A 7,899-nucleotide genomic window follows, 5' to 3' on the forward strand; every position below is an offset into this window, starting at 1 on the left:
TGGATATCTGCAGAGCGAGTGAAGTCACAAAAAGCCAAATTAAAGCACTCCACGAGGAGACGGAAGTGACTGTGAACAAAATTAGCAAGTTCAAGCTAACCAAGAAGTCACCTGAGAATAGTTCTGCTCCGAAAACATGGTCAAAGAAAGAAGAGTTATGTACCAGATACGGTTATAGGCATGAACTGAGGAAGAGTCCTGCATATGGACAAATATGTAAAGTGTGTCACAGAAAAAAAAACGCTTCGGAAAGATGTGTAAAACGCAAAAACAAAAAGACAAAAGGTTTACCGTGAGAAACGTTCATGAGATTTAACAAGAGGATCACACAGAACTGTTTGTTGGTGCCCTTGAAGAGAAGCAGACTGGAAAGAAAGCCGAGACACAGGTTAACAAAGAAACTGATGTCACAGTTGTGGGAAAAGACAAGCAGACAGAAACATTTAGAGTAAACAAAAGAGCGCTTTCTTTTAAACTGGATACTGGAGCGGAGTGCAAAGTGATTTCATATAAAGACTTCAGAGCGGTTGCAGGAAAATCTGTGACAATGTGAAAGTCGAACTCCGTACTCTGGCCACAAGATGGAGTCAAAGGGCAAAGTAAAAGCTTGTCTGCCAATTCAAACAGAAAGAAGCGGAGACTCACCTGCTATCCTGGGAAGGTCTAAAATAATCTATAGAGTAGACTGTGAAGAAAACACAGACATAATGAAGGAATTTGACAATGTGTTCAATGGTTTAGGGTGCATACCTGGATTGCATCACATCAAGATTGATCAGACAGTGTCTCCGGTGATACATCCACACAGAAAAGTGCCAATTGCACTAAAAGACAAAATAAAAAACTAACTAAGGCCCAATCCCATTTCTACCCCTTAGCCCTTCCCTTTCCCCTACCCCTTCGTTTTAGGCGTTCATGTGAAGGGGTAGGGGTGTCTAGATTCTCTTTTGGCTGGAGTGGTAGGGGGAAGGGGAAGGGCCAGATAGCCCTTCAAATGAAGATTTTACAGGACCACACTTCGAACGAAGGGGTATGAGGAGTTTCCCTCCACCGACTATACCGTGCTGCAAGAATGTGTGTATGTGGCCACTCGGGATCGATCACTTGTGTGTCGCCTGGCTGCCAGTTTCTCCGTAGCTTGCTAAACGCACTATTTGAGTGATGTGAACACATATTAATAATAGTTAAAAATATATATATATCTGGTCATTCTTCATAACGCAGTCGATATTTACATCACGTATCGTCTGTAAACTCTTGCGTTACCAAAGCAACGACTGACTTGACGTATAACGTATGAACATTAATCGCAGCACCACAGTAGAAAACAAAACCAAAGAGAACAGTTTGGCCCGATGGAAAAGCAGCTCCACCAGTCTTATATGTTCTGTATCATCTTAGGAAACTCAAAGGCTCATACGTTTTTAAACTGAAAACGAGCGCTATTTTATTAAGTCCAAATACAGCGCAAAACTCTGTTGGGAGGGAGTAATTTGTTAAACGTGCTGGTGCCTGATATAGCCTACGCACTTCATTGCTGTTCATACTGGTTAAATGTCACAGGACACTAATAAAAGAAACGTGGTATGATGACGTGTAATGGTATAGTAGTGGTGTCCCATTTCTTAGGGGAATATTTTCACCCCTACGCCTTGCCACTCAAGAAATAGTATGGTGACTGGGTCAATAGTTCAATTCAATTCTAATTTATTTGTATAGCGCTTTTCACGATACATATAGTTTCAAAGCAGTTTCACAGAAAATGCATCTACACTACAATTTAAATTGATTTGTACATGTTATGCATTTCAGAAATGCACATATACAAAGCACACAGATTAGCTAACTATCTATTATTAATCCATATAATAACTATGGCACCGAAATAAGAACACATGTTGTTAATGAATAGGGTATATAGAGATGAGCATGGGTGCGTGTTGATGCAGAGCTGCGTCATCTGAAGTCCTCGCAGGAGTTGAGTCGTCTCTTCACAGGTGTTGGTCATCTGAAGTCTTTACGAGAAGCTGGATCCAGACTGGAGCTGACGGACTCTCTAGTTACCTCGGGATGGGCGTTTTACAATCGTATGGTGACTGTTGTGAATGGTATGGTGACTGCATTGACCCCAAAGATTTGAACAAAGCTATAAAAAGAGAACACTTTCCACTCAAGACAGTTGAAGAAGTGGTGAGTGAAATGCCAAATGCAAAAGTTTTTTTCTGTATTGGACGTGTTGGGGTAACAGTTTAGGACCCAGGACCAGTAGTGAAAAATTAAGACCAAGAGTCAGGAGTTCGATTAAGTAAAGAAATATTTACTGAAGAATAGTTTGCAGTTTCATCAGCAGAAGCCAGCGTCAGAGTCTCTCGTGGAATCGCAGGCCAGACTCTCACCTACAGAGAATTTTGCCCAGTTATACCGGTTACAAGGACATTGATTACATCAACAATAACAGATGGCCTAAACATTAATTGGCTAAAGGGAACTAAAAGCCTAAACATTTGTCACACATGTATAGATATGCCGGAATGGCGTAGTTTAGTCAGGATGCTCGTCGCAACATCCCTCCCAGAAGGGTAAGATTGGCCTCAGACGCCGTAAAAGGCGCCTGCATGTCGGTAAGGGGGTCAGGCCCCGATCAGATAGCTCCAACAACCCTGCACAGAACGTGTGAAACGCACACACATACAAGCACTAGGGCATCACACTCTAGTTAATGTCAGGGGATTATGACCGTTTATCAAGAGAACACTCAATACCCAAACAGCGATACCGCCACAGCTATCCTTCACGAGAGTGAGCCATGCATCCTTGCTGGAGGTCAACCCAGAGCAGCTGGGGAGACTAGATTTAACACTACAAAATCATCCTCAAACTAAATATATAAAAGTATAAAATCACACAGAATTACAATCATCTCTAGATTACATATGAAAGCAGAGAAAGAGATATTTATTTTGATTATCCTGGATTATTCAGGTTATGGATATAATAAAAAGAATCATTGAAAAGGATATGTGTATAAAAGAAGAGACACAGGTATCTGACCTGCCGCTTCAGACGCTAACCATGGGTTTTGGCAAATTCAATTGGATGAAGAAAGTTCCAAAATTTGTACATTTAATACATACTGTTTCAAGAGGCTACCTTTTGGTGTATTGTCAGCCCCAGAAGTCTTCCAGAAGAGCATACCTCAAAGGCTTGAGGACCTGGATGGAGTCGTTAACATCATGGATGACATACTCATATGGGGAGAAAATGTGGAACAGCCCGACTAGAGAGAATCAGGAGCATAAACCTGAAATTAAATCGAGAGAAATGCAAGATCAGAATGGCAGAAATAAAGTACATAGGGCATGTACTGAGTGGAGAAGGTTTGAAGCCAGACAAAATCAAAGCAATTGTGGAGATGCCTAAGCCACGAGACAAAGCTGCCTTGATGAGGTTTCTTAGCATGGTTCCATATCTGGCAAAGTTGTCCCAAACCTGTCTGAGATTAGTGCAACACTAAGGAAACTCCTGGAAAGAAGTGTAGAGTGTGCACTGGGAAACTTCACAGCAAAAGAGTTTTGAGATGCTGAAGTCAAAACTGAGCAATGCCACAGTTCTCAGATTCTTTGATGTCAACAAGGACGTGACTCTTTCTGTTGATGCAAGCTCAGAGGGTTTAAGTGCTGTCATCTTGCAGGAAGGACATCTGTTTGCGACAGAAACAAGAAACAATTTCAATCAGAAACAAGAATATTTTTGTTACCCCATTGGCAGATAATTTAGCTTGTTTTATCTCATGTAATTTTACTTATCTAGTAAATGCATCTTGATTTAAGAATTTTTTGATATTTAGACTAGAAACAAGACAGAAATACTAAGCAAGAGGAGCATTTTTTGCAGTGTTTCAGTTCCGGCTTGTTAAGATTGCTGTCGATGTGAGGGAAGAACGTTTGTTACAATCTAAACCTGACTATAAACATACTCAACTTTATTATTTTGGATACTCTAGTGTACAATTCTGTTTGTGGCCATGTTTCTGAATTTAAAAAAAAGGAAGACACAAAAAGACTTGGTTGTTTGTGTTTTAGAGAATTCTTGAAATAAGAAATCATTTGGTTTAGCTACTAATAACCTGCCCTTATTTGGTACTTCATTTGATCCTGAGTGATAAACAATCAATGACTTACACCTGTGATATATTGATTGAGTAAATTGGCAGGTGCAGAGAAAAATGATGCCTGTCATGAGAAAGGTGGAGCCATGCTGATTTACATCTGTATAAATTTGGATGGTAGCACCCGAAAGTGTTGTTGAAACAAGCTTGGCAATAATGGGGTTTTGGCAGGTTGGATTTGGATTGGTGTTTATTCTTGCTCTTGGATTTTCTGATGCACAATGGAGAGCAAGAGCAGCACATAATCGCAGTCCAAGTGAGTTTAGGCCTAGGACATTGGCTCAAGCTTCTCAACAGGCTGATTCCAGGATGTCTGTGGTAGTGATGGGCAGACCGAGGCTTCGTGAAGCACTGAAGCAGTAGAAGCAAATGTGCCATATTGTTTCGAAGCTTCGAATCAATCTGACACCCGTCTCTACGGCGACATCTAGTGGTCATTTGCATGTGTTGATCTGAAATACCTTGACAATGATCCATGTAAAAAAAAATGTTTTTAACATCTGTCTGACAACTACATGATCTTGGTTTTGTAACCTGTAGCCTCGTCATTGTAAAGAACTATATATATTTTGTTTGTTATACAAAATGAACATTAATAAAATAAATAAAGCCACAATGTGTCACATTTGTCACAAAACATTTTTTTTCAAAAATATGAATTGCTCTGCTGTTGAAGGACTCAGCCGACTTCTTTTTTTACATATCTTTTCTCTAGCCTTTGAAAAAATCCTCTCACAAGGGACACTTGTTGCTGGCATATATATCACCTATGAATCTATATCTATATAATTCTATATATCTAACTTATGCTGTGCTATCTATCTGTCACTATCTAACTTAGCCTATATGAATGTGTCACTATATCTATCCTAACTATGTCCCTGTCTATACCTATCAGTCAATATATCTACAAAATCACTGCTATCACAAAATCACTCTCCTCTCACAAAAACCCACGAGGTGAAGATGGATTTACTTCACTTTTAAACTGTGGGGAATTAGTTTCATACAGATGTGTGACTGTGTGGTTTGTTCCCGCCCCCTTTAATCAACGCAGTTTCGACAGGCGCCACCTGATGAAACACTTTGAAGCTTCATTTAGCCATAGATTTACTTTACAAATGTTACACAGTGAGATTTTCTATGGATGTTTTATATATTAATGGATATATATAGGCCTATTAATGACATTTTCTACTGAGATTTCATTTTACTAATAATATAGTCTACAAATCATTAGAGTGAACTGACTTTGTAAATCAAGCTCTTGTGGTGCCCCCATTCGTTTCAATGTTTCACGCTTTTTGGACATGCACATCATAATAAATAGACTTGTTTTACAAAACTCTAAGAATTTTCCCATAAATGTGTCCTATATAACTGAAAATGGGAGAATCTTAGCTTTTATGTGGTATATGGCATGTAGTCAGAATAATAATGGTTAAAATGTTTTGCAATTTTAAAAATAAGCTTGATTTTAAAATTGGAATTTCTCAAAATCATGATTTTCTGAGGCCGAAATTCAAATAATTTTTGACATGGTCTTACTCAGTCAATATTAAAGATATCAAGGTTATATTTTCACAGAATGTTCTTTACATTATGTAGGATGATTTTATGTATAAAACAGTGAATCACCAAAAAATGACTTTAGCTGGGTTTTCACAGACAGGGTCACATTATTGTGTGGCACAACTTTGTTAAACTCTAATCAATGCAAACTTAATCTGAGAAAAAAAACTCTAAATATAAAAAGAGTTAAACCAGGGTTGCCAACTTTTAAGATCAGGTTGGAGTGAGATTTTCTTTTTTTGGGGTGTTGAGGGGCTGACAGTATACGACGGCATATCGATTTCGATTTCCGTATCAAATTCATAGCCTACTGTACATATAAGGAAATAAGGATATGTACGTTATTAACATTTTAAAATTTCACATTTAAAGAAATCTGATCATATCTAAATATTTATTAAAATGCAAAACTGCAATACTTTTTTGAGCAACTAGATTAGATACATGTATATTGATTAAAGAGCCATAAAGGCACCAGTGGCATTACAAATGGAAATTATTATTTTTCAAGCCACAAAATGACTCTAATTTGCCTCTTTGAATAAGAATTCTCTAATTTAACCTTAATTACTATACTAATTGTAATATAAATAAGAAAAATATTAGAAGAAAAATATTTTAAGTGGTCATTAATGGACCATAATTATTGCACAAATAGTATTTAGTACCAAAATATCTCAAAATATTCAATAGATATTATTGAACTAAAATAAAGAACATTTATTCAATTGAAAATAGTTAAAAAATAGTTATTTGACCATCAATGTGTATCAGTGTGACCAATTAGTAAGGAATACCTGAGGGCTAAATACAATACAAAACATTAACATTAATGTTAACATTGTTGCATCTCCATCACTCTCCATTATAAAACGATCCTGTATGGTTGACGTAATAATCAATGCACACTATGCTGTACTGTTTACCAAAACTTGCTGCAAACACCTGTACACTCTAAAAAAAAAAAGGTTCTATATTGCACCAAAAATGGTTCTTGGCTCGTAATCATAGGGGAACCTTTTTTAGTGCTATATAGCACCAATTTTGGTGCTTCAGTGGTTCTTCAGAGGTTCTTCAGCGGTTCTTCAGCGGTTCTTCACCGGTTCTTTGACTAAGGTGCTATATAGCACCTCTGAAGGACCGCTGAAGAACCACTGAAGCACCAAAATTGGTGCTATATAGCACTAAAAAAGGTTCCCCTATGATTACGAGCCTTTTTTTTAGAGTGTAAAGTGGAGCTGTGGTGTATCAAGCCATTCAAATGTATTGACACAGCACTAGAAGTATTGAGAGCTCCGTGAAGCACGTGACCACGCGCGCCACCGGGAGATGAGAGAGCATGTCGCAACTCCGTTTTTCAACACTCTGGCTTTAACTGTTATGCCATATTAGCGCCAAAACGCTATTTATTGTTTGAATTTCGCATTAAAACTTAAGAAAATGTAAACGCTTAGACTTTGCTTAATATCAAAAGCAGGTTTGACAATTTGGCGTGAGATTAAGTTGGGCAGCGTGAGAGCGTGAGACAGAGCCTGAAAGCGTGAGTATCACGGCAAATGCGTGAGAGTTGGCAACGCTGGTTAAACATCTAAACAGACACTGGAAATGAAGCAAAGTCACCTGAAACCAACAAACTAAAGAAAAAGACCAAATGATCCCAGATGTGTACAACCCCAAATCAGAAAAAGTTGGGACAGTATGGAAAACGCAAAAAAAAAAAAAAGAAGTGATTTCTAAATTTACTTTGACTTGTATTTCATTGCAGACAATATGAACACAAAATATTTCATGTTTTGTCTGGTCAACTTCCTGTCATTTGTAAATATGCATCCTTTCCTGTCATTCAGACCTGCAACACATTTAAAAAAAAGTTGGGACAGGAGCAATTTTGGGCTAGTAATGAGGTAAAATGGTTAAATAATGATGTGATTTGAAACAGGTGATGTCAACAGGTGATTGTAATTATGATTTGGTACAAAAGCAGCATCCAAGAAAGGTCTAATCCTTTAGGAGCAAAGATGGGCAGAGGATCGCCAGTTTGCCAACAAATACGTGAGAAAATTATTGAAATGTTTAAAAACAATGTTCCTCAAAGAAAGATAGGAAGAGATTTGGATATTTCACATTCAACAGTGCATAACATAATTAAAAGATTCAAG

This window comes from Gobio gobio (genome assembly GCF_949357685.1).
Source record: "Gobio gobio genome assembly, chromosome: 16".
Lineage (NCBI taxonomy): Eukaryota > Metazoa > Chordata > Actinopteri > Cypriniformes > Gobionidae > Gobio > Gobio gobio.